Source organism: Zeugodacus cucurbitae, chromosome 2 (assembly GCF_028554725.1).
Source record: "Zeugodacus cucurbitae isolate PBARC_wt_2022May chromosome 2, idZeuCucr1.2, whole genome shotgun sequence".
Lineage (NCBI taxonomy): Eukaryota > Metazoa > Arthropoda > Insecta > Diptera > Tephritidae > Zeugodacus > Zeugodacus cucurbitae.
In genome coordinates this window covers 25,929,770-25,953,658 of record NC_071667.1, presented here as the reverse complement: position 1 = coordinate 25,953,658, position 23,889 = coordinate 25,929,770, and the positions used below count along the sequence as shown (strand labels likewise).

General features: G+C 35.6%; 2 protein-coding genes across 2 annotated transcripts in view; one reads left to right on the top strand and one right to left on the bottom strand.

The window, feature by feature from the left end:
- LOC105213126 (ras-like protein family member 10B) overlaps positions 1-23,889 on the bottom strand; it is a 124,588-nt gene that overhangs the window by 69,155 nt on the left and 31,544 nt on the right. The gene's annotated exons all lie outside the window — the stretch shown is intronic.
- Orco (odorant receptor coreceptor) overlaps positions 10,195-23,889 on the top strand; it is an 85,492-nt gene continuing 71,797 nt past the window's right edge. The window contains exon 1 of the mRNA XM_054225238.1: positions 10,195-10,414. The gene's annotated coding sequence lies outside the window, so the exon portion shown is untranslated. The remainder of the gene's footprint in view (positions 10,415-23,889) is intronic.

Here is a 23,889-nt window from a genome sequence, read left to right as displayed (position 1 = left end):
ACACTTGTTTAAAGGTTAGTTTTTTTCTAAAAAAATAATTTTGTTTGAATTGATTTAAAATATGAAAATGTTTTTATATAAAACATGTTGATAGAAATCAAATTCAGCTTACCCGAAGAGAAAATATACTGCTTTAATAAATACATATACAAATATTTTACTCCGCCGTTTTCGATTAATCACAGAACTCGTTCGAATTTGATACGCCGTAGCCATTGCCTACATTGCAAGTAAGTATGTATTGATTAACGCTAATGGGGCAGTAATTAAAAGGATAAACCAGCCAAAGTATCAAATGCGCGAAAGACGAAGGGAATTTCCGTATTTAATTAGTAAATGATAACCAAAGTAAACAAGCAACAACGCAATTAAATTCGCTGATGTAATTTATGAAAATTAAATAACAACAATAACAAACGCAAGGAAAACAACAGACACCAGCAAAGTGCGTGTCACCAGGGCTGGCAGTGCTGAAAATCTCAAAATATCCACGGAGGTGTAATAATTGAAACAAAATTTGTTAAATCAACGGAATGAATGAGGCAGCTGGAACCGCAGGTAATTGTGGATGAGGGCGAGGCATCAACAATGTTTGTGAAGAGAGCGTCGCAGCTACCTCGAGTCTAACAAGTGAGTTTCGCACAAAGACGCTGCTTTGCGCTGCAATGAGTTGTCTGACGCGTCACAGGGCCAATACAATTTGCGCTAATATACTGACGCTAATTCCCCAGCACAAATAAATAACATCTCAAAATGGCGCAAAGTAATCTAATAAATTTCGGCACAGGAAATTGGGGTGCCTGCTGCTTGGGAGGGGCGGTGTGGAAATTGAAAGGTGCCGGAATTGTGAATGAAGCATTTCAGCATTTCGCCAAAATCACGATAAGAAATTAAATTGTAGCGCACTTTTGCGTCGCCCAAAGGGGAACAGCATCCTGTGGAATGTTTAATTACACTTGGTAGCGGGGAAAGGCAGAGCGGGTGGTGCATTGCTTGAGCGGATTTTAATTGTAAGGGAGAGTATGAAATGTTTACCGAGTAGTGGGGGAGTTGAATGAAAGATTTCTAAGCTTGAGAGCTTTTAGTTTCTTATGGAGTTTAGGCAATATTCTTGCCAAAGCAGTAGGTTGCTTGCTATCGAGAGCAACGACGTATTTGCGCTGGCAAAATAATAAAATAAGCTTTTTGTACTGCGATTTTCGGTGAAATAAAGTTTATTCAACAGACATTACGTTCGAATGAAATGGTGACAATAAAAAGTGGAGTGAATAAATAGGGGTGGAGTTGGGATGAAGTACTTTAATAATATGGACACAAAAAGGCTTGTTGAGGTTGATGATTTAATATTGGTTTTGACATCGCTCAACTAAAAATCAAGGCGCCAGATATCGAAGATGAAGACCTCACTGCCAGTGGCTAATTTGTTACCGAAAATATCGGTAAATCTCTGTAATATTTTTAATAGGGAATATTTTTTCCTTGCAATAATGTGGTCTGTGCTCAAAATGATTAAAATCGGATCATAATTTCCCATAGCTCCCATTCAAATGCTTTTCAAACATCCTCCAGGAGATTACATTAAGTTAGATAAGGTAGTCGAAACAGTTTGTCCAGACTTAAACACATAATTCTGTAGAATTTTGTGGTCAACCGGATCAGATATATGTATACTCTTGTGAGTTGTGTTTATATACAGTGTAAAATTCATACAGATTACAAATGTCTTTATTTTGTACGAGGAAATCAGTATGAATCTTTAGAAAGTGTTGTTAGTTAGTTGCTTAACGAGATGAGATATTGCAGTCAGAGTACCATCGACTCCGACGATGGATCTTTAAAATTTATCGTTTTTTTTTATTTTTTTTTTTTGCTTCAGAGAATAATGAAACCGCCAAGTAGAGTAGTCCACGTAAAACTATGGGATCACACAATTTTAACGGATGCTAGCTGCAGAAGCTGTTTGGAGGATCCTTGGCATCACAAAGGACTGTCCGCAATAGTCTAAGTTTGTTTCCCTTTGGGGAACAGCCATCGAACCTTACTGAAACAACTACACCACATCATGAACGTCTCTTTGGTAAATTGAGGATAGAATCGATATGTAAATAAAATTGACTACCTAAGCAAAGTCTTTTGACATGGCGAACTGAAAAAATAATAACAGGATTTGTTTAAACTTATTTGCAAAGTTACGTTGTCCGTCCGTTCAAAAGGTAATGCAATAATACATAACCCACTCGAAATAGCACATATGAAATCCGCAGATTGTATAAATTTAATCGGATTAACTACAAATCGATAGACAATAGCGCCACTAAAAAGCTTGATGCAGAGAAATGTTACCAAACAACAAGTGTATATATGTGTGTGTGGCAACACTGGCTGCCACAAACGTTGCAAGGCATTGCAAAACTAAAACCAAAGGGAGAGAGTACAGCAACAAAAAAAAAACGAAAAAGTGAAAATATTATCAGTGCCTGAAATGCTGCTCCATCTACCAACAATGCATGTGTGCCCCTATGTGCGCATAGAAATTGTTGCACAAACAAAACTCCATTGAGTTTATTGAATTGGAAGCAAGCATATTTTGTGTATAAATATTTATAACCGAATGTAACGGTTAGTGGCAATCTGCCAAGTGGCATGCTCCCCTCCAGCCATTAGGCCATAAACAGATAGTTACATAAGTGAATAAGTAAATAAATAAATAAATAACGGAATATATTTATTGCAAAAATATTTGCAATGTGGCCGGCGGCACAAAAACAACAACAACAAGACGGCGTGGCGCAATATTTCTTGAGTATTTCCGTTATCGCGCGCATCACATCTTCGTCGGGAGAATTGACATTGCGCTTGACTGGCTAACTGCCATGCCGACTGACGGTGCTGCCATTTGGGCTGATGCGGCTGGTGTGATGGATGAGTAATGTTATCTTTCAGTCAGTGACGGAAATTTAACGAATAACGGCTTCAGGTTTCAGCTTACCCCTCCAGCGGTGGCGAATGTCATGCGACGGCTCAGGTGTTGTGGGTGTTTTTGCTGACTCTTTACTTCTGATTTGTGCTCACCGTCAGCGAATGCGGACATTTGATTTTTCACATCTACAGAGAATTTCTTTTATTTCATTTTGGCTTGCGGTTGTGTGTGTGTCTGCCCGTTCGCTTGCAATCAATTTAATTTCCAGCATCATTGGCTGGATGCCTTTGTCATAAAATTGATGGCCTATAATGAATTACCAATTGATTTATTTCCGTTAATTAGTCAATTGTGGTTGACTATGATCATGATGAAAGACTAGCAAAAAAGAAGAAGCAAAGTATACAGAAAAAAGCAATTAATAAATGGGAATTATTTTACTTTGTTCGCTGGTTTCGAACAGAAGGTTCAAATCCTAAAGAAATAACATCATTATATAGAATAATTCGGAGCTGGGGTAATTCCTGAACAGATTTAACTCATTTTTGCCACTAACTATTATATACAAAACAATTATTTAATTCTGCTAAGATATATATATGTGTACAAAACTTAATATTAGATGTATGGGGGCTAGAAAACATTTTGGACCCTATTTTACCCATTTTTAGTAAATAGGTACCTTATTAGATTTACCGATAATTGCGGTAAAGAATTAGCCAAATGTTCTTAGGTCCTTATATTCGGTATCTGTAATGGGATCGAATACTAGATACAGTAATTAAACAATGATGAATGACGTGAGGTCAAGTAGGATGGCCTTTAGGAGAATTATATTGCACAACCGTACGTAAGCTTCAAGATTGCTCTGTGGGAGAATCATGTGATCAGATGAGGGCTCTTAGGATGCTGATGCAGTATGCACTTTTTTCATAACTGCCTGGATGTAACTCGGCCGATTTAACTCAATTGGTTAAAGAAATATTTACCTAATCTGAAGACCCATCGTCAAATGATGAAATATCTGTGGCATATTGGAGTTTCTGACAAATCGCCGAAGCAGCCAAATAAGAAAGGCAAGTTATTTCACCACTTATTCTCCATTCCACAACTCAAAGAATGATTACTCTTATAACGGTGACTTAAATTAATTTCTGAATTTCTTCACCTGTCTTCGTTATGGCTTCTAAATACTTATTCTTGCAAGATTTTCTTTTCTTGACCATCCATGCTGCGCACACAATATGATTTACTGTAACAAAAACTTATTCCACCTATGAAAAAACCCAGCCCACTTTATTTTTACTTTAATAAGAAAATAAGCGTAGAATAGAGAAGAGAGCATAGCGCCAGCAAACGGTAAAATATGTACGACATAAACCAAATTGCTTTTCACTGCCACAACGACTGGAGATGAGCGCGAATGGCGTGTTCTACATAGCTTTGCAGTCACATTGGTTAACGGTAGCGTTTTTATAATTACCAAAGTTTTGGCCGCACAATTCATGATTTACCCAGCATCCCGTTAGCGCGCATACTTCATTTATTATAACCGCAACTTTCGCTGGCTTGCTTGGCGTTCGCTTTTTGCGTCAAGAACTTTTTTCATTTTCTACACTTTCTTCTGCAGCCAGACTCTCCACTTGGTGGCCAACAACACATTTTTTCCCCAACTTGAGATTGTTATTGTTGCCTTTATTGTCTTCAGAACAGCTTGCAAGTGGCGCTTAGTTGCATAGTTTACACTCCACAATTTGTGTGTGTTTACACTGGCGTCTGCTATAGCAGTTTGGCTCACATTGAAAGCACGGCAATAGCAGCAGGATCAACTTGAAAACTTTCCAAACACTATTTATCGCGTTCATCGGTCCAGTAAAGATGCATTTTGGCGGCAATAGTAATCCAGTCGTAAGCCAAGCAACTTTAGAACAATGCCAGTACCACCTATTCAAATGAATATCGACAACAAAAATAATTTCATACAATCGCTTTTGCTACAACTATTGCTACGAAGTTTGGGTGGACAGTTCCGTTATTTAAACGTTTCAAAAATGTATGGAGATCTATTATTAGATTGCTCTCATATTATTTTAGAAAGTAAGTTTAAAGTTTCCTATGAAATGAAATACCCATTCTGCTCTGCTGACTATGTAAACTGCTTGTGTAAAGTAAAGTTTCATCAGTTGCTCATCGTAAGTGTAGGCAGATACCATAACCGAACTTAATTAATTCGAATAGTTTCTCATCATACCTTTTAAAAGTTTTACGTCATTACGAATCTGGCGACGCTCATCAACCGATTATATTCAGTACAACTTGTTCATGAGATTAATCTTTTTTCAGAGTCACATAAAGATAATATGTTGTAGTTGATACTAACGGAGATAAATCTTGAATCCTGATCTCCTGAGTGCAGAGCTCGATTCCAATTTGGATTTTGTTAGAAGTTTAGGTTAGGTTAGGTATGAATGCTATTCTTTGAAAAAAAGGAAACACACTTAGGCTATTGAGGGCAGTCCTCTGTGATACCCCTCACTTAAATTTAAGAATCCACAAAGTGCATCTGCAGAGCTTTTTTTTTCTATATCCGCTAATTCGCGACGATGCTCAAAAAAGTGAGATCCAAGGGACCTTTGCCTAAATCTCGCAAAGGTGGAGCGTTCCAAAAGAAAATGTTGGAAAGATTCTATCTATCTCATCAAGCATGATTTGCAGCTAGCATCCGTTGGATTTTTAGTTTGACCCCTATGACTAGGGAATGATTGACCTAGCTGATGGCGAAGAGTTCCCCTGACCTCTTGCGATTTACTTTGGGCCACAAGGATCTAGGATACAATTGCTAGTGACCGTCCAGCAACTGCTCAGTTCAGCAGAGATCCATTTAGCCAGAAGAAAGTTGCAAGAGGATAATGGTGTTCCTACTTGTCCCCATTCCACTGTAGGTGAGACCGACTTTAGAAGTTTGCATCTTGAATAAAAGTTTCTCCTCAGTTAAAGAGTTCTAAATACAAAATTACCAAAATAAAACTAATCTCACTCGTCTAAGCAGGGTTTTAACAAAAAGTTATTTGGAAGTAAATTTTTATAGTGACATTATGCATTACAGAGTTACTAAGAGATGTTAAGGTTGACTAAGTTAGTTAAGAGAAAAACGCTTTTGGTGTCTGACATTACTCTCCTTTAGGATTTGTGCAGATATAATACGAATAATAACTAATTAGTATACCCACCTATTTTTACCATAAATAAATTTAGTTTCCATCCAACTGTAAAATCTATTCAAATTTACCATGCTAAAAGCAGCAGCATTTGACCTAAATCATTTGCCAACAGTGAACCGAACGAACTACCAGTCTATAAGCCTATGCTTCGACTACAACTAAGTTATGGTACCATTAAGTCATTGCTTTCTATGCTGCATTGTTCGCTTCAACTATACATATTTGTATATCTGTATCAGGCTCATCTGATAGCGGCGCTTGATGGGTGCAGATGTCCAATTCCTTTGGTAATCATTTAAATTTTTGCTTTCATTGGCTGCCGGTCGCTCTGTTGCCGCATGAAAATTCAACAAAGTAAAGGCTTGTTGGGCGAGCCTGCAGTGCGCCGCCTGGCTCTACTGTGGATAATAATAGGTAATTGTGATGCCATTGGCAAGACATACCCATACACTTGCTATATTAGGTAAGCCAGTGAAGGAAGCCAGAGCAAGCGACAGGCAACTTTTGCGCAGTGGAAAACTGTATAATGCAAAGAAATCTAACAACGGTATTGACATTGTGTATGGGGACGTTATATGCCGACATTGTGAAGTAGAAAATGGAGCATGAGGCACTAAGGACGCTCTGCGGATACAACTCATGTTTACCGAGCACTGCTTAGGCCTACATATTAAAAGGCGGCATGGTTGTACTTTGGAATATTGGGCGGCGCTGTCCCAGAGGCCGTTTAATTGTTTTGCGTTTGCTGAAGAATTTTTGTTATTGAATTCTTTCTTTTCATTTTTTTGTACTTTCGCCAATTGGGTTTTAACTGCAACAAAGTTGAGAGGCAATTAAATGAAGCATGTAATTACGTCGCGCCGTCGTGCTCTGTCGGTTCATTGATTTTTTAAACAATTATTGACACTTCCCTTTGCAAGTGAACCATCTTAATTGAAATTTTAATTAATTTAGTAAGAATGACTGAAGCGCAGCGCCGTTTCATTTTCTCCTCTTTTGTGGCATTGAACTTCGGAGAATTTTCACGACAACTGAAAGTCAATATTGCGAAGGTGAGATTGTGATGAATTGCTTTGGTGTTTGGGTTGGCGGTTGTGTTGCCGGTGTTTTGTGAAAGTGTGAACAATGGGGACACGTGGCGTGGCTTGGCTTTGAGTCGGCGGTTCGTATGTCTAACAACAGCAAATATCTGAAACATTTATTTTTATACCGATATATTCTGAGAATACAATTTTGCGTGAGTTTAGTATCAGAATTAGTATTCTGAATTTAGACTCGAAACTCCCACTATGCATTTAGAAGTTGCGTTTTCTTGAATCAATATTTTAAAATTGTTTACGAACTAATGAGTTTGAACATTCAACAAGATTTTGAGACGCAAAAGTATAACACAGCATTTCAACTGAGCGATACACTGCACAGTGGTTCGGCTTGTATGAAGGCGCGGTCATAAATACTTCCCGTTGAGATATCGGTCTGAAATTTTCACCAAAATCTAGAAAAATATTTTAAATATATAGTAAAAAAATTGACCACATCGGACAACTAGATCCTATAGCTCACATAGCGCAGTAATTGCACTTATATGGCGATGATGCTGAAAAATACTTCTATTGGTCATGGTCGGAGCGTCCTCATGTTCGATATATCGAGCATTGAAAACCTATGGTCCGATTTCGGGGATTTTTAGAATGGGGCTGCCACACTATAAATTTTGTATTTGTGCAAAGTTCTGCACCGATATCTTCACTAGTGCTTACTTAATATATTGTAAAGTAAACAATTCAGATTTTCTTCAAAGTTCTGGTATATAGGAAGTAGGCGTGGTTGTAAGCCGATTTGACTTATTTTCACAACATATCATTGGGATGTAAGGAAACTATTACAAACCAAGTTTTATTGAAATCAGTCGAGTAGTTCCTGAGATATGGTTTTTGACCCATAAGTGGGCGATGTCACGCCCATTTTCCATTTTGTAAAAAAATCTGAGTACAGCTTCTATCTGCCATTTCTTATGTGAAATTTAGTATTTCTGACGTTTTTCCTTAGCGAGTTAACCCACTTTTACTAATATTCAACCTAACCTTTGTATGGGAGGTGGGCGTGGTTATTATTCGATTCTTTAATTTTTGGACTGCATTAAGAAGTGTCTAAAAGAAACGACTGCAGAAAGTTTGGTTTATATAGCTTTATTGATTTGCGAGATAAAAACAAAAAACCTATTTGAGGGCGGGGCCACTCCCACTTCTTAAAAAAATTTAATCCAAATGTGCCCCTCCCTAATGCGATCCCGTGTTCCAAATTTTATTTTAATAACTTTATTTATGGCTTAGTTATGACACTGTACATGTTTTCAGTTTCCGCCATTTTGTGGGCGTGGCAGTAGACCGATTTTGCCCATTTTCGAAAGCAACCCCCTCTATGACTAATGAATATTTTAGACTTATTTATAAGAAAGCTAGTATATATCCTTGTTTTCTAATGTATCATTATTATATATACTCGTATACCATAAAACACTATCATTTTGTATTCCAGTTTTAAATTATTATTAACCTAGTTTAACCAGTTACTCCTGAGTTGATTAATAGAGTTACCTTCAGAAATTAAGTATACCGACTTTTTTATTGTTATTTACTAGAAATAACTACAAATGCACGAGTATATAAGCTGTGGAGTATATGTATTGCACCCATGCTCTCACAAGCAGCGCAGCTCGGAAATATGGTATTGAAGTAGTATTTCAAAGTAATCAGCTTTGAGTCGCAGTAATCAGCATGTGAAAGGGGGTAAAAATGTGGGTCGAGTGCAAATTGAAAAGAACTTGAAATGCAGTATCAAAAGAAAAAACAAAAGTCCTAGTTACAGCACAAATTTATTATTGAGTAAAATCACTTTGAAATCACTTAGCCCTGTTAGGTCGGCATATAGCAGTATAGCGTTCAGCGATGCCAGCAACAGAAAATATGTTGCTGTTGTCAAACTGATTTCTTTGGCCTTTTTCCAGCAAAGGAAATGAATATCGAATGAATGTGCAAAAAGAGAATATATTTTTTCCGATGCATAAAGTAAAAATGATAGTGGCGAGACGCCAAGAGGGAGAAGAGCAGAAAGCAAGAAAAAGAAATGCTAAAAGGAAAATTATGGCTTTCGATTTTGGTGTTTCGCTTTTACAAAAAAATGAAAAATGCAGTCTTTCCAAAATATATCTTGAATGGCCGGTAAACTGGGGCAAAAAAATACATACATACAAAATCACATAACTGTAAGAATAAAATAAAACACAAAATGGCCTTCATGGGTATTTCAATAAATTCGAATTTTCATTCTGCCATTTCTTGTATTCTTCATAACCATTCATTCGTTGTTTTCCCCTGGCCCTTTTTCTGCACAATTTTACTGCATCGCTGTATTGGAATACATATATACATATAAAAGTGTAAGTGTGTGCTCGAGTCTATGGACTATTTGTAGCGGTTGTGTGGTCCTTGAGATTTATTTTTAAATTTTCCTGTATGCGGTTAGCAAAGTCTTTCCATATAAAATCGCAGTCGGATTCAATGTTCGCATTTTGATTCATGCTCAAAGCTCGGATTTCTATAGATTTGCATGATTTTTTTGCAAGAATTAACGGTACCGCGGCTAAGTAAATATATTTGTGAAACTTTAAGGCATTAAATAAAGGGTGCTGAAGGAAGATATCACTACAATGAAAAAGGTGATGATATATGTTATGGAAATATTATGTTAGTTCAGTACCCTAGCTTCAGTTCACTAGCTATGGAATGTTGGGAAATTTTGTGCGTTGCCACGTCAATGGTCCAATCTTTGAGCGATCATTAAGTATTTGACTAACTTATAACCTAATACTATATTTATTATACTTAATTTATATTTCTGCTAATTTTAGGCATTACCAATAGCCTCATCTATGAAGGGAGTATTTTTCTAAAATTTCTTAAAATCAGTTATACTTTTATTTCTTTAGTATTTCGAACACCCTGTGTCCCAGTAAAAAATTCAAATTCTGTTAAAAATAGATTTTATGCAATTAATAATTGTTCACAAAAAAATTTTATAATTTGCTCAAAAATACCTACACAATAAAGGCAAAAATGTCATTGCGGTGACTTTTTATTACGACATTGAAATATTCATCACTTGTTATTATGGATAAAAATAATGAATGGAAATGTAATAAATATGATAATGGTGAAGTGCTGGTAAACCGCAAAATTTACTTTGATTATTTGCTGAATTTTCGCGGTTGTAGGTATGTATATAATGTATTTGAAAATATGCAGGCGTAAATGTAAGCATAAAATATTTGTGAAATTACATTCAAGGATACAAAATATTTTCTGCATTTTTATTTTAGACACAGCTGTAAATCGAGAAATCGAGCTAGTTCAAAACTAGTGCAGTTATATGCTTTGGAATTATTACTGTCTCAACACAGGGCTTTCAATTTATAGTTTTAACCGTATATTTTATTCTAAATTTAATTAACTAAATTAGAAATCCGCGAAAAACATAATAACGTTGAAAATATTTATATTATACAGTTGAACTTCTCTAACTCAAATCGCCATAATCTACAAACTTCGAGTTAAAGAGACTTCCGAGTTACGGAAGGTAATTTGTACGAAATTTCATTTTTATTGCCAATTCAAGACTTCGCGTTATAGACATTCTAGTTCTGGAAGTTCAACTATATATATACTTTGATTAACTGACCCACTTGGCATCCCTTATGCACCAGTTCTAAGTGACTACATAGTACTCTTAGAAATAGTTTTTTATATTCATAATATATATAAATATATGTATTCGAAATAAGTATGTACATATATTTTTTTTGTGTAGAAATATGAATTTATCCAAAGAGACATCGTGGCGCCTAAAACTGCGCTACGTGTATGTCACATACATCTTTCATTCCGCTTGATATGCGTGGTAGAAACAGGTAAGCCTTTAGTAAAACTGACATGAGTCTAAAAGCCAATTTAAATAACTAGTATTACATGAACATCAGTTTTATAGAGTAGTCTTCTCCAGACATTATCTTTTTATTGACTTTGTACTAAGACAGTCGAGTTTAGGTAATTTTGATGAGACCAATACTTAGCGCTTTACTACTAGTAAATTGCTACTTATCGATTTAAGATAGATAGATAGATCAACATAAAAACCCGTTAACCCAAAGTTTAAGGTAATATAGAGACGGCTACTGAGAGAATAGTCTGATGGCTTCAAGCTTTAAGAATGTTTAGTTCTTGATAAGTTTGGGTTGAGATCTGCGACTGCAAACTATTCAAATCTCAAATAATCTTCGTACATTTGCCGATTTGTAAAATTCTTACAAACGCTAATCAGTATTTTTCTCAAAAGCACGCTCCTTTATTCTTCACTTAGCTATATCTCTGAAAAAGAACTAAATAAATATGACACATTTAAGGAATATTTAAACTAAAGTGAGCTTTGCATAATTTACATAATCCTTTGCCGTGTAAGATGTTTAATGCTCGAGAAATTTTACAAATGCTTAAAAGCTTGAAATAAGGCGAAAAACCATGAAAAATAGCAAATCTTATGCAGCTAATTACTGCTGTCTAATGGATGCTCAAGCAAAAGGAAAAGAGTAGAGTAAAATAATAGAAGAGGAGCTGAGAAAAACAGACTTTAGTAGGACGGATCGAATTTTTAAGTAATGCATATATGTATATAACTTATGATGGGACTAGCTGACTTGCTGTGAACATGATGAATGTACGCATATATATATATATTTTCATGTAAATAATTACAGACTAGTGCCGTTACCGGTTGAATAAAAAAACATATGTATGTATCTCGAAAAATTTGGCAGAAACTATGTTTGAACTTACAAGGCTTTGCAGCCTTTACACATATTAGCGCGCATTGAATATAATATCTGTGTGGTAGTAAAAACGCTCACACTGAACAGGTGTAAAGGTTTTTGCTTTGGCAGTAGCCGTGGCAGCTGCTGCCTTACCCAATGGAGTGAGGTGCGTATACGTGACGTGGCTCAATTTCACCTAAACGCCTCCAGCGAACGTATGTGTATTTATTAGTGTGCTTAAATGAGCTTTAAGTGCTACTTTTACTCAAAACAGTAGCGAGTATATTAATTAATATCAACTGAGACAGTTCTGCACTTTATGCTTTTGTTAGATATCCTTGGTATACTAGAATTGCGGTTTGTTAGACTAACTTAGCTTAAAACTTTTAAGCTATGATAAATGGTATCTGAGTACAGATTGACATAGTAGGTTCTTAAACAAGTAGAATGTCGATAATAAGATCTCATAACTACTATAAATGAAATATGAGACAGTCAAAATACTTGAAAATCATGTGAAAATCGAACTTGAAGAGCCGAGCTTGATTGGAGGATACCGAAATATAAGAACGTCGAATAAACCTAACAAATTGTGAAAATCAAACTAACTTATAAACTAGTATCAATTGTTCTTAAGATGATATGACACCAGTTATTATTAACTTTTTGTTCGTGGGATTTCTTTAACAATTATTTGAGAAAAGAAATCAGCTTCTTAGATATTTAAAACCTGGCGAGAAGTGGTTTAATGGCTCGAGAGAAGCATGAAAATCTATAAATAGCACGCTATAAAAGATTCTACATGCAACTTACATTGAAACCAACAACAATAGAGCATATGCTTTGCAAAAATGAAATTCGTCGCGAATTCTCAACGAAATCACTATAGCTACATACATATGTACATGCATATACGAGTATATCACGTAATGGTTTGGGTGTAAGTTACCTGCAGCATTTCATGGCGAAATTAAATTCTTGTTAAGGAAAAGAACAAGCGATATGGGTAGAGACGAGACTAATTTTATGGCCACAAAAATAGAATAAAATCGATTTGCACATTCTGCACACACATACGCACACACGCTGTAAATGTGTGCTCTAATGGCATGTCTGACTGGCTGCGAGTACGAATAAGGTTATGAAGAAACACGATGGAATTACCGCGTAAGAGGTTTGTGCTAACATAAATGTATGTGATTACTGTATGACTACTTAGGTAAAGAGACAAGCATATGCTTTTATAAATACATATTTTTATATCTATATGTTCCTTCTTTAAATGCTTGTCTTTTGCACGTTTTGCTAACGAGATAAATAGAGATGTAGACAGCTAACATTACATTGTGTGTTATATTTATATATATTATATGTCCTATATACAAGCAGTTAAAAATACATTTATGTATGTATGTATGTATAAAATTTGCAGATTTCTGCTTACCGTTATGAACTGCACACTATCATCGAACATGTGTACAACGGCAATAAAACTGCCTACGTGCTGGCATGTTTTACCAACATATCTATAGACACACACACCTGTATTAATTCACTATCCCTTGTTTATCCTTTAATTAAGACACCGATAAAGACCCGAAGTACCTTCATTTCATGTCTCACTTTGCGTAGATAGTTGGTTTTGTTTTAATACATAAATTTTCAAATTGTTTTAGAATCAGAATATTTTTGCTTTAAGTCTCCAAATTAAAAGTATGGATATGACGAGTAGTGTTTTATGAATCCTCACCATCACTTAGAAATCAATGTTGAATTTGACAACTTGATAACTAATGAGAAGAGGTCACTTTCGTAAAGGATGGTTAGTTAGAGTATATAGTTTTCTTAGTCTAATATATCTAAGACTGATCTCTCACTGGAACTAGTTTGTTTAGTTGGAAAAACTCGAAGGGTTCTTTAAGTTTTGTCGAGCTCAAAATGCTTACCAATGAATGACGCCAAATTGTTACTAATACTTTCTTTCTATATTATTAAGAGTCAAGCTTCTTAATAACTTAACTAAATAACTTTCTTTCGTTTGCGATCCAATTACAGAACTTGGAATGACTAATGAAGATTAATTGATTTTTTTTTTAAATAATGTAATTTGGAAATAATAAATACGAAAATTTCTTAGAACCGCAGCCAGGCTAGTTTGGCTTTCTAGTCTCTTGTTTTACTTTATCTTTTCCTTATGAGATCTAAATCAATAAGCTCAAATCCGCATATAGATTAAGAGCTGAACTGTTCTCCGAAGAACTTAATAAACCTCTCGTCCCGTTCGTTCGTTATTCATTCTGAATCCGGCGAGAGAAGCATTTATTTGTATTGATTTGGAAGTCTGAAATTAATGCACTTTAGATTAATTAATTAAGTAATTAAGATAAACTGTGTTGAACCGAATGATACCGGATCACCCTAACGCATACACTTGCCAAACGAAATGCTGACACATTGTGAGTGAATTTCGATTGAATTTTTCGTGTCTTTTTGTTATCGCAGGTTTTGAGTTGGCCTGCATAATTTTGTTTTGTTTGTTCCTTTGGGCAATCACGTGTAGGTACTTAATTATGAAATATATTTATAAATATACTGTTTAAAGGATTTGGGCTATTTTAGCGAAGTATTTTAAAATCTGTAAATATGCTCTGAAGACGTAAGAGTATGAATGTTAGTTTCTAGAGAGCGGTATACTTTTTCCTCTTCAGTGATTATAGGGTACTCTTTAAATCTTACAAACAACAAATCAATAAAAAAAATTTGAATTCTAATATTTAAGTATGAAATTTTAACAGATATGTATATCGTTATTGTTTGCACAATTTCAATTTGTAGTTGTAGTTGTAATAAAATAAAGCATAAAGTTATCAAATATCCAATTATTTTATTTTCTATTTATTCTGAAATTTAATAAAATTTGTAGAAACTTTATTAAAATGAAATCACATATTTTCAATTATACACAATCCTTTCTCAAAACTATGTGATTCACAGTGAAACTAAAATTATACACAAATTTATATTAATTATAGTGTTCGTATGGTATTATTTTCACCCATATATATGTACCTACAATACTTATATTACATGTAAACATTTATAAATGTTATTTGTACCCATCTGTGGCTTATCACTTGAATTACGGGTATTTACAAATATCACCAGACAGAAATGGTGCAACATTCGCACGAGTCTATTAAATCTCGGTAGCTTCACTGTGGATTTTCATAAAACTATTTAATAACTAGCAAATACATGTGTTATTTGAAATAGTAGCTTCGGTTGGAATGCAGATTAGAAATTAAATGAAACGAGTGGGTTGCGAGTGGATTTTTGTGCAAGTGATAGTGGTGTTACTAGGAGTTGGTGTACTAGTAAAGTAAGCGTGAAAATTTTGATATATATTTTTAAATATATTTACTTACTTACTCTTCTGAGAAAACAAAAATGCCAACGTTTTAAGAAATATTCAATTTTGCTTTAACATTTCACTTCTTTCCATAAATCGAACCGAAAATACTGATTTACGAGTCAGAATGAACTCAGTTCTATATTCTATGAACTTTTAAATTTTTATACTCTCGCAACACAGTCGCTACAGGAGTAAAATAGTTTTGTTCACACAAGGATTGTATGTAACACCCAAAACTAAACGAGATATAGAGTTATATATACCAAATCGATCAGGGCGACGAGTGGAGTTCAAATCCGGATGTCTGTCCGTCCGTCTGTGCACGCTGCAACTTCAGCTTATACCTAATATTAGGGCTTACAACTTTCAATGGATTTTATACCATATATATGACGAATATGTGGGTCAAATTGTTATATTAATATTAATAAAATCAAATAAATAAATTCCGAGAGTATAGTTACACTCGAACTTAGCTCTTCCTCACTTGTTAACCGTTCTCTTTGAGATATCGAAACTATCAACGAGTTTGTGACATGTAACTTTGCCCCTAAAAGTATGCTTCGATAAACGAATAAGTTCGATGTAAGAAGGCTCGTCACGGCTTCAAAAAATTGATTTATTTATTGTTCTAATAAATTCTATAACATCTCTGGAATATTGTCCTTAATTTTGAAGTCGATCCGAGTATATATACATATACATATATTTGGGGTAGGAACCGCTTAAGAGATTATAGCCGAATCCATCAGCCATTCATTTCTGCTTCTTGCTTTCTGACGGCAGGGAAGCCAGGTCACTTTCCACTTGGTTTTTCCAACGGAGTGGAGGTCGTCCTCTTCCGCGCCTTCTCCAGCGGGTACTGCATTGAACTCTTTCAGAACTTCATCTACAACCACATGACCTAGCCAGCGTAGCCGCTGTATACATACAGGATGTGTACATATATGTGCACATACATATATATATAAAGTATCCTAAGGCTCCGTGAGGGAGCACAGGACTCGATTAGCTCCGAGTAAGATAAGATAGCTTTATTATTGAGAATTGGTTGTATACGACCGAGGTCAAGTCTAATTATTGTACTGTATTTTTATTTTAAAATATATCTTTAGTTGTGCTTCAGCTGATGATAGTCAGTACCTCGTGAGTTAGTTCAGTTAATTATCCCTGTAAAAGGATAATGCAAAGGCTTCAATTTTTTAAAAGACAAAGTATTTATACTACCAAAACTTATATTCCTGATTTTGTATTGTAAAATACAGCTGTCGCTTCGACCAATCATCCATCTAATACCACTAAATTTGAAACACATCCCACAAATGCCATAATTCATATCATACGCATTGATTGGTCAAGCACGAAATATGCATTACACATTTGCTTTACACTAACTGATTGCTGGCATAAAGCTACCACAGTCAAAGAAGTCAAATATTTATCTAATAATGTCATGTAAATAAATGATAAAAGAACAATCGCATAAAAGTTACGTAAACCCCAGCGCCAACAAAACTACCACACATTAGAGTAGAGAAACTTGAAGAGATTTTTCCAGATGCATGGGCATTTCGTAAATATTATGACACGTAGATATCTTGTTTTGAACAATAATAAAATAACAATAACAATAACAATTGATGTTGCGCATACTCACGAAAGAGTATGAGTGAAAACATGTGCAAGATTTATGAACATGTGAAATACATATATATATGTATTTGCAATTGAAGATGGTTTAGGTATGAAAATATGCAAGTGTTTAGGAAAACAACACTTGATGAATAATACACAACTTTGATTCTCTTGTCCCGTAAGATCTACGGTGGATCTAATATTTATATGAGAATATGTATAAAATAAATAAATATTTTTGGAAATTTTTACAAATCTATTTATCATAAGATTCCAATTAGAAAACAAATCTATTCTGTGTAAACTATCCAAATCTCTCATGTGGACGACATAAGCTTAGATAATAGTTGATTTGAAAATAAACAAATAAGGATAGGCTAAGTTCGGGTGAAACCGAACATTTTGTTCTCTCGCAATTTATTGATGTAATTTTATAAATATGACATAATTTGACCCATATATTCGGCATAAAGTCCAATATAATAACGAAAATTATAATACTATATATTATATGAGAGCTGAGGTAATTCCTGGACCGATTTCACTAATTTTCATCACCAAGGTACTATATCCAAGTTTTATTCCAATATCTTCATTGGTTCCTTATGTATACATTATAAAGTGAATGAATCATGATGGAATTCAAAATTGAGTTATATAGAAAGTAGTGGTGGTTGTGAATCCATTTCGCCCATTTTTCATCCGTGTTATCAGGGTGTCAAGAAAATATTATGTACCGAATTTCATTGAAATCGGTCGAGTAGTTTTTGAGATATGATTTTTGGCTCATAAGTGGGCAACGCGATGCCCATTTACCATTTTTTTTAATCTGTGTGCGGCTAGTAATTTTCAACCCAACCTTTGTATCGGAGGTGGTTATGGTGTGTAATGTGGTACGTAATGGAAACAACTGCAGATAGTTTGGTTTATATAGCTTTATTGGTTTGCGCCACTTTATGTATTTTCGGTTTTCGCCAAGTGTGCCAAGTTTCGTCAAGATATCTCAATTTTTACTCAAGTTATCCCTTGCATGGACAGATGGACAGACAGACATCCGGATTTCAACTCGTCTCGTCATTATGATCATTTTGATATATAATATATATAATCCTAACTCGTTTATTTTTATAACTTACAAACAACTGCTATTTGGGTACATTGTGTAAAAATTATAACCTAGCTCATCAATCTCTGTAAGATTTCCTATGTATTTTTACAATGATTTATTCATATACATATGTTTATTTGAATCACCCTGTAAGCCATAATATCAAGCAACCACCTCCGTTCCCCTCGTTCAACACTAAAATGCTCACCACTTGCACTACACCTCGAAATTGCTCTGCTCCACTTTCTTTATAGCCGAATAATATTTGTTATAGTTGTATCAACATGCTGTCTACCAACAAAAACAGCAGCATGCCAGAGAACATAACTCCACATATGCTTACGCATAAGTGTCTTGGTAAATCTGCTTAAGCACAAGCAGCCATAAAAACACACGCGCTTAAGTGCACACACACATACATACGCTCATATACTTGTGCTGCAGGAGGAAAGTCATTTTTGTGTTGTACGCCTGAGGGGCAACATGTTCAATGGTGACAAAAACAAGCCAAATTCCAAGACAAAACAACAGAAAACGAAGAAAAAAAGCAGAATGAACACACTCCTCTGTATATAGTACATATGTAGGTGTTGTTAATAACAACAGCAAAAGTGAACCATTTAATTGTTCCAAGGCGAAATAGAAAGTTGAAACAAAAGTGTTGGGAAAAAAATCCGATTTTCCTATTTATGTTTCATATTTTATTTGTACAATTTCTGAACACACAATTTCAGCTCTCAGTTGCAGTCGTAGACTCCCTTTGGTGCGTGCTGAAAAGTAATTTAAGCCAAAGTCAAGAGAGTGAGCTAACTGATTATACTCGTACATGTATAAACATGCCGTGTACCTGTATTATGTTCTAAGTGTGCGTGTATTTATGCAATTAAGGTGGCAAAGTCACAAGGTCAATAAAATAGCAAGAAGCAGATTAAGTGAGGTTATGTGAAAGTCTTGTAAGTTGTTGTTTGTCGTTGGAAGAGTAGATTTGAAATAAATATAATACATATATGTAACCCTGTAGGGAAACGAAGTTAGCCGAAGATATCGATAGTTCAAGATTTAGAGTAATTTCGTTTAGTTTATACCAATTTATACCAGTTTCTGTTGGTAGAATAGATCAAAGTGTATTTTTTCCGCCAAATCATTTCGATTAGGCTAATTGTTTGTTCCATCTGACACTCTTCAAGATTTGTAGTTAGAAGACAGCGTCTATTTATCTTTACCCATCTCTCTGGTTTAAAGCCGCATTTGTATATAATCAAATGCATAACTATTTGGTTACCATGAATTGCTAAGGTTTTTCAAAACAATTCTACTAAACAGGAGGTACTACATTCAAATTCTGCAGAGTTGTAACTTTAGTGTTAATTTCAGGAAGTTTCAATATAGATTTTTATATTAGGAAAAATAAAACTAAACTAACTTAATGAGTTAGAAATTATAAAGAGAGTCCTTAAAAAGGTTTGTTCAGGCTTATATACTTATTTCAATGGTTTTGTATTATTACGGAATTAATAATCAGGATGCTGAAAGTCAAAATTCATATGTAAAGCCGTTATAAGTCGTCATCTTCTTTGCCAGATGTGATTGGGGTGTTTGACAGCTTTTGTTGTTGTGTATACCTGATCTATGCACATATTAACGGATTAACTTCTGTATGCTCATTCCTTCGTCAATATGCGTTTAACCAACCTTTGAATGTCAGCTTCACAAGCAACAATCGTTGTACTATAGAAGTTGCCAAACACACTCTTTCTTATTACTATTATTATTTATTTGTGCTCCTTGCTTTCGCTGCCCACACAATCTTCTTGCGGCGAAATCATATACCATTATGTTTGTGGGTTCACACGTCGCTGCCACATGTGCGTATTCGTCTTTGCTTGCTAGGTGGGCATTGATAAAGTGCTTTGTATGACCGACTGACTGGCACTCAAGCATGTAAATATGGAATCAATCCTCAAGGCATATATGTACATCAATGCCAACACATATAGTGGCATGTCGAACACAGATTCAGGAACGCAATATCAAATTTGACATATTGTGTGCGAAATTTGGCGTAAAGTCGCGAAGAGTGTTCGTAGTTATAAATGAGAGAGTGTGGAGCAATTTGTGGAATTCGTTGATTACAGACTGGTGCTGAACTAGTGGATTTAGGAACGGGACTATTTTTTATAGCATGTTTGTTTTGAGTTATTTAGAATTGTCCAGATCAAATAAATAGCAGCCCATACAGACAAGCCTAGTTAAGATGCACGAGCTATAATTATTTTCGTGTACGGTCTGAAGTCCTGATTATAATTCCAATAAGAAGAATATATATAAAGGCAAGTTCTTTTTGTATAAGACGAAAATAGTGGTGGGTTACTGATATTTTAAAATTTCTTTCAGAATCCAAGATAAAATGTGTGACTAGAAGTTTGATCCTTTCAAAGAACTAGATTAGATTACAACTATTGCTTTTTATAATGTGAATAAATCTGCATTACAATTTGTAGGAGCTTTGTAAGCTTTCGAGGGTAACATGTATAATTGTACCTCAAGGCTATCGAGTGATAGCTTATGCGGATGACGTAGCTCTGTTTATCAAAGGAACATTTCTAAACACTATGTATGAGATGACTCAAAGTCACTTAAACACAGTAACCCGCTGGGCGCAAAGAAATGGCTTAGCCATTAATCCTAGTAAGACTGAACTGGTATTATTTTCAATGAGGTATAAAATTCCATACGGCACTCCCCCCTCATTGGGAGGCTCCAGTCTGCAACCAGTGGACAAGGTGAAATACCTGAGGCTTATTCTAGACAGGAAGCTCTCGTGGAAGCCAAACACTGAGGAGAGAGTGAGAAAAGCTTCAGTCTGTTTTTTCTGTCAGAGGCTCTCAATTAACTCCAGTTTTCGGCTGCCAGATAATTGCAGCGTCTTTCAGGCAGAGGTAGCTGCCATCTAAGTAGCAGTAGATATACTGCTTCGAAGTGCACTATCCACACAGAGAGGTGTGTATTCACTCCGATCATCCGATATCAGTACCTTCGAACTACATCAAAATCCCACTTGTGTGGGTACCCGGTCACCGCGGAATCGCTGGAAACTGCAAAGCGGATCAGCTTAAAAGAGAGAATACCCTAGCAATATTGGCGAAGGAGTGGAAACGTGTGAGCAGTTCGTGGTCCACTTGCTCCAGAGCGCTGAACACATTGTCTTTCAGTGAGATCGCCAAGCTCTGGAGAACAACCAGCACCTGCGCAGTAACGAGGTCAGGTAACGTGGATCGAAAACGGTCTTTGCAGCTACTGTCGCTCAGTAAGGCTAATTTCTCCGCGATCATTGGAGTGCTTACTGGCCCAATAGGCACACACGCGGTGAGGCTAGGGATCATGTCAGACGCTAGTTGCTAAAGCTGTTTGGAGGAAGGCGAAGAGGAATCGTCCAAGCATTTCCTCCTTCAATGTCCAGCATTCGCCAGATTTAGGTTAAAGGTAGGCATTTTTTCTGCGAACCCAGCGAAGTGATTGGAATCGACATTTGCCGGCTTTTTACGGGTGTCACAATGGACCGTCGAATCTGTCTCAGTGAGATTCTCTGCATTTGCGGAGATCTACCCCTTAACCTAACCTAACCTAACCTAGTTAATAAGTCGCCTAGGAATTTCAACAAACATACAAAATATCAGCTTTCTGATAGTTTTAAAGCCCTTAAGCTTCCATATTCTTTACTAGAATAGAATTTGCTCTGAACATTTGCTGTGGTGAATCACTTTTTATGAATCCAATATTATTTTTACTGGGTCATCTCCGCCGACGCACAGATCTTTAGACGCGCCCTAAAAATTCTGCAAACTCATATTGAAATGTTGTTATGGCCTGTAATCGAGCTTGCGTCACTGCCTTTGTGCTAATACACCACATCCTGTTTCGCTGCCTTTATCTTTCGAAAACCAGGAAACCACATTATGCTCCAACACATACAAACACACATTGGCACATACGCGTCATGCATGCGAGTGTAGTATATGCTTTGTGCTCTGACAGATTTTCCACTATTCATTGCGCTATTCACTCAAGCATGTCATATGCTCTTTAGAATTCCACAACGCTTCGCTCACACTCGGCTCACCCTCGAAGTTCGTCTCGCAAAACTTTCCTTTCTTCCTTCCTAATTAATATTAATTACTGTTGCTGTTGCTCCTGTTATTGTTGTGCTGTCGAAAGCCTTCCTTTTCATTAACACACAAGCATTGCCAAGCTTGCACACACACACATGCACACGTTCAATGAACTCTGACTCCCAATCATTTGGTTATAAATAGGCGAGTCATCTATTGTCCCAGTGTTGCTATTGCTGCCTGCCTTTCGCTGAGGAGCTGTGTGCAGGCATGTCCTTTTCTCCTGTGTCTTGAGCCTAATGAGCATTTCCATTCTGATGGCATGTTCGTAAGCGTGTGTGCGTATATAAGATATGTATTTGTTAGTGTTTGCAAAGCCATACCATTTCGGGATCTATGTGTGCCATTATGGGAATGCTATGTGAGTATTTCCATAAGGCTTAAATGCGATTCTAAATGTTGGTATTTAGACGCTCAGTTATACTCACAGAAAACATACTCAAACTTGTTTAAATAGTAGAGACCAGCAATGAGTCCAGCAATTTGCTGAAATTATCAACTAAACTGCAGAAATTAACTTTAATTTAGTTGTAAATATTACTTGAGTTGTAATTAATTAAGATTTTCGGAAGGTGTGGTCCATGTAAACACAGCAACAACAAACAATATATATATTCGTCTTATGCTATTGATTTCGATTAGTTAGTCAGAAAGTTAGTGACCCGAGACACTTCGTTTGCGAAAGGGAAAGTACGAAATAGACGAAATACCAAGCAATTATAATGACATTCGAGGAAACTTTTCGGAAAAGAAGCTTTTATGGCGAATAGTGAGCTTGAATAAATGTATATCCTTCAAAATATAGTAAGCCGTTTTTCTGATCAGCGTGCATCGAAAAACACCGGAAGGAGTCTGTCGCACAGAAAAGGCAATGAATAAAGTGTTCGATTTCTAAAAGTTTGAACATGGAAAAATGGGTTTGGAAATATTATTGAATTTGGTTATGAGTGTTTCCTCAAACACTATTTTGACAAAATCTATTTTTCCTGTTTTGAGATTTTAAAAGGCGGCATAGTTATTTAGGTTGAATTCGTCAGTTTTAAAATAGAGTTAAACTTCCCTAGAGAGGCTTCGAGTTATAGATATTTTCATTAAAAATAAATTTTTTGTACATACATACCTTAAAACATGTATTTTGTGAATTTATTTTTTTACATTTTGCTATTGTTTGGCTAATAACGTCTGTAACCCATGCCTTTGTTACATGGTTTATGCAGTCCATAAGTGTAATATCATATTTTTTGTCCTTCTCTGGTCTGGTTCTGCCTGTTTAGTAAAATTTTAAATTTTGTATTATGCCCTGGTCGTAAAGTTCGATTTATGGAATGAAATTTGTATGAAATTTTACTTCTATTGCCAATTAAAGAGTACGAGTTATGGAGAACTTCGAGTTGTGGAAGTTCTCTATATGTCGTTTGTAGAAAGAATAAATAATAATATCAGTATGTTGGTTATAGCGATCCACACCAGTAACAATAATAACTAACGCCATAAAGTAATCCGTAGTAAATGGTTAAATAAATGCAGTTCTGGTGATAATGTCTGAACAGTTTCAAATCCG